The sequence below is a fragment of the Heptranchias perlo genome, chromosome 33 (assembly GCF_035084215.1).
Source record: "Heptranchias perlo isolate sHepPer1 chromosome 33, sHepPer1.hap1, whole genome shotgun sequence".
NCBI lineage: Eukaryota > Metazoa > Chordata > Chondrichthyes > Hexanchiformes > Hexanchidae > Heptranchias > Heptranchias perlo.
The window spans coordinates 2,039,864-2,044,329 of record NC_090357.1 but is presented as its reverse complement, the minus strand read 5'-3'; the positions used below and the strand labels follow the sequence as shown (position 1 = coordinate 2,044,329).

The following is a 4,466-nucleotide window of genomic DNA, read 5'->3' as shown; positions in this document are numbered from 1 at the left end:
TTAGTCAGGCTGTTGCCAGTTAACTTCGCCGTGGGGCATGGGGAGAAGGGGTTGTTTCAAAAGCAAATCTGAATCCCGTCTTGTTGATTTTAAAGGATAAAATTTATAGTAATTGTAGAATCTATAAATCAGACTCAGGCAACAGCCCCGACCCTCCCCCTTTCTAAGTGAGGGAGGCAAAAATCGTCTGTGGTTCCTGCTCCCGATCGCCGTCCAGGAACTCCTGCTGGAAACTTCCTGAGTGTTGACGTCTGGTGAAAACCGAATCGAACTGGGCTGTGAGGCTCAACAACAACAACTTGCATTTATATAGCACCTTTAACGTAGTAAAATGTCCCAAGACGCTTCACAGGAGCGATAATCAGACAAAATTTGACACTGAGCCACATAAGGAGATATTAGGACAGGTGTCAGAAAGCTTGGCCGAAGAGGGAGGTTTTAAGGAGCGTCTTGAAGGAGGAGAGAGAGGCGGAGAGATTTATGGAGGAAATTCCAGACGGCTGAGAGCACGGCCACCAATGGTGGAGCGATTAAAATCGGGGATGCGCATCGAGGAGTGCAGAGATCTCGGAGGGTTGTAGGGCTGGAGGAGGTTACAGAGATAGGGAGGGGCGAGGCCATGGAGGGATTAGAACACGAGGATGGGAATTTTAAAATCGAGGCATTGCCGGACTCAGAGCCAATGTAGGTCAGAGAGCACAGGGGGTGATGGGTGAACGGAACGTGGTGCGAGTTAGGATACGGGGCAGCGGGAGAATATCCCACTGACACTTGCTGGGTTGGGTCACACGTGAAGAATGGCAACTGAGGCAGGAACTAGAGGGCAGGTGACACCCGGCGAAACCGTATCGAGACATCAGGAGAGGATGGGAAAAAAACTGTGGGCATTGCTGGTGAGGCAGGCGATAGAAGTGTTTCAGAGCTGAGGTGAGCAGGCGCTGTCTGGGTACTGGCGCTGCTATACTCAGGCAGTGAGTGTGGTATATTACTTGTACGGGGAACTGCACTGTAGTAACACTCCCTCTGGATAGGTTTAATCTCAGGCTGGGGAGAGAGAGACCGGGGAAAGGTGGGACACAGAGAGAAAGGGGAAGGGTAACGGAAAGAGAGGGAAAAGGTAAGTGGGAGCAAGAGAGAGAGGGAGAAAAACAGGGAAAGGGTAACAGTGGGACAGACAGAGAGAGAGAGAGAGAGAGAGAAACGGAATGGGAAATAGTGGGACAGAGAGAGAGAGAGAAACGGAATGGGAAATAGTGGGACAGAGAGAAAGGGAATTTAAGGTAGAGTGGAAAGGGTAACAGTGGGACAGACAGCGACAGAGAGAGAGAGAGAGAGAGAGAAACAGAATGGGAAATAGTGGGACAGAGAGAGAGAGAGAGAGAAACGGAATGGGAAATAGTGGGACAGAGAGAGAGAGAGAAACGGAATGGGAAATAGTGGGACAGAGAGAGAGAGAGAAACAGAATGGGAAATAGTGGGACAGAGAGAGAGAGAGAAACAGAATGGGAAATAGTGGGACAGAGAGAAAGGGAATTTAAGGTAGAGTGGAAAGGAAACAGGGAGACTGAAAAAGGGGTTGGGAGAGAGAGAGAGAGAGAGAGAGAAGAGAACGGGAGCCGAGAGTGGACAGAGAGAGTGAGAGAACGCAGTGCGTGTGCGTATCCAGGTAACCCAAGCTGAAAGGGCTGTCCCACCCCAGTGTGTCACAGTGTCCCAGGTGACTCACCGATGCCTGCACAGAAACTGCTGCAAGTCTGCCCTCGAAACTAGCAGGGATGTGACTGAGAGGAAGGGGGGTGTCTCGCTCGGGTCCGGAGAGCACTGTCTGACACACTGAAATAACACAAGTAAGAGAATTCCTTTGTCGGGAGTAACGGCCTCGAGTCCGGTGTCTGCCGTAGAGAGTGTGTGAGGGAGAGAGATAGAGAGAGCGCGAGAGAGAGAGGGAAACTTGTAGTACAGGTTTGTGAGTCAGTGTTGAGCTGCAGGAATTCATGATTCTGGGTGTGTTATGCGTTAGGCTCAGTGTTTTATAGATGTTTGCAGATAAAACCCTGGCCAATTTACTGTGTTCTTTCTCTGTCTTTACCCGCTTAAGAAAGGAGTGGATTAATTTAGCTCAGAGTGGGGAGGAAGCAGCTTTGAGGGTACTCGCTGTGTTCCTCAGTAGTTTCAGTGGTCACAGACGCTGTGTGTTGGGGACATTTCCTCTCTGGTTTTAAGCTAAATGTATATTTTAATGTATAGCTTTCAGGCTGCCGTGCCATCCTGCACTGAAGCTCGTTGCTATGCCAACACGCTGCCTCGTACAGTGGTCAGATATTTGGAGCTTTTGACCGTCAGGCCCCAAGTGGTGAGCTGGGGGGAGGGGCCGGGCCGAGCTGGGGGGGAGGGGCTGGGCCGAGCTGGGGGGTGGGGCCAGGCTGGGAGGGGAGGAGCCGGACTGTGGGAGGGGCCGGACTGTGGGAGGGGCCGGGAGGGGAGGGGCTGGACTGTGGGAGGGGAGGGGCTGAGCTGGGACCCAGACATTTCCCACAGGATTGGCAGATCGCTCCAGCCTGCTCTTGGGCACCTCCTGCTGGTGGGTTACTGAGCAACACCCGCAGAGCTGTGTAACATTTACTGTCGACTGGTGTGTGGCTTCAAGAGACTGGAGGCACTCAGCACCTTCACTACGATCTCCGTAATGTGCAATGCTGGCTGTGTGAAACTTTCAAACTGTGTCCAGTTTAACAATAATTTAAGTTTGTGTCGTACCAAACATAGCCTGTGTCTGCAGAGTATTTTGAGTACTGGGGGGTACAGGTCTGTCGGTGTATAACACTGGGGTACAGTACTGGTGGGTACAGGTCTGTCTGTGTATAACACTGGGGTATAGTACTGGTGGGTACAGGTCTGTCGGTGTATAACACTGGGGTACAGTACTGGTGGGTACAGGTCTGTCGGTGTATAACACTGGGGTACAGTACTGGTGGGTACAGGTCTGTCGGTGTATAACACTGGGGTACAGTACTGAGGGGTACAGGTCTGTCACTGTATAACATTGGGGTACAGTACTGAGGGGTACAGGTCTGTCACTGTATAACACGGGTACAGTACTGAGCGGTACAGGTCTGTCACTGTATAACATTGGGGTACAGTACTGAGGGGTACAGGTCTGTCACTATAACATTGGGGTACAGTACTGAGGGGTACAGGTCTCGGTGTATAACATTGGGGTACAGTACTGGGGGGTACAGGTCTGTCGGTGTATAACACTGGGGTACAGTACTGGTGGGTACAGGTCTGTCATTGTATAACACTGGGGTACAGTACTGAGGGGTACAGGTCTGTCGGTGTATAACATTGGGGTACAGTACTGGTGGGTACAGTACTGGGGGTACAGGTCTGTCACTGTATAACGGGTACAGTACTGTGGTGTACAGGTCTGTCACTGTATAACATTGGGGTACAGTACTGGTGGGTACAGGACTGTCGGTGTATAACACTGGGGTACAGTACTGGTGGGTACAGGTCTGTCGGTGTATAACACTGGGGTACAGTACTGGTGGGTACAGGTCTGTCACTGTATAACACGGGTACAGTACTGGTGGGTACAGGTCTGTCGGTGTATAACACTGGGGTACAGTACTGGTGGGTACAGGTCTGTCACTGTATAACACTGGGGTACAGTACTGGTGGGTACAGGTCTGTCGGTGTATAACACTGGGGTACAGTACTGGTGGGTACAGGTCTGTCGGTGTATAACACTGGGGTACAGTACTGGTGGGTACAGGTCTGTCGGTGTATAACACTGGGGTACAGTACTGGTGGGTACAGGTCTGTCGGTGTATAACACTGGGGTACAGTACTGAGGGGTACAGGTCTGTCGGTGTATAACACTGGGGTACAGTACTGAGGGGTACAGGTCTGTCGGTGTATAACACTGGGGTACAGTACTGGTGGGTACAGGTCTGTCGGTGTATAACTGTGCAATGTGCTACCACACGGAGCAGTTGAGGAGAATAGCAAAGATGCATTTTATAGAATCATAGAGTGGTTACAGCACAGAAGGAGGCCATTCAGCCCATCGAGCACATGCTGTCTCTTTGTGAGAGCAATCCAGTTAGTCCCATTTCCCCGTAACCCTGCAAATTTTTTCCCTTCAAATATTTATCCAGTTCCTTTTCGAAAGCCATGATTGAATCTGCTTCCACCGTCCATTAAGGCAGCGCATTCCAGATCATAACAACTTCTCCAAGAGGAAGTTAGATGAGGGAGAAAGGAATAGAAGGATATGCTGATAGGGTGAGATGAAGTAGGGAGGGAGGAGGCTCGTGTGGAGCATAAACTTGTTGGGCCGAATGGCCTGTTTCTGTGCTATAGAATTCTACGTAACATAAACGATGTCCCCCAGGTGCTTCGCAAACATAAACTGAAAGGAGCTCCAAAATGGACCAAACTTTGGGAATAGTCACCTACTGGGG

General features: G+C 50.7%; 1 protein-coding gene across 1 annotated transcript in view; it reads left to right on the top strand.

Annotated features, from left to right (window-relative positions):
- Window positions 1–1,390: 1,390 nt before the first annotated feature.
- The window catches only part of LOC137301250 (B-cell CLL/lymphoma 9-like protein), a 41,053-nt gene continuing 37,977 nt past the window's right edge, over window positions 1,391–4,466 (top strand). The window contains exon 1 of the mRNA XM_067970710.1: window positions 1,391–1,847. The gene's annotated coding sequence lies outside the window, so the exon portion shown is untranslated. The remainder of the gene's footprint in view (window positions 1,848–4,466) is intronic.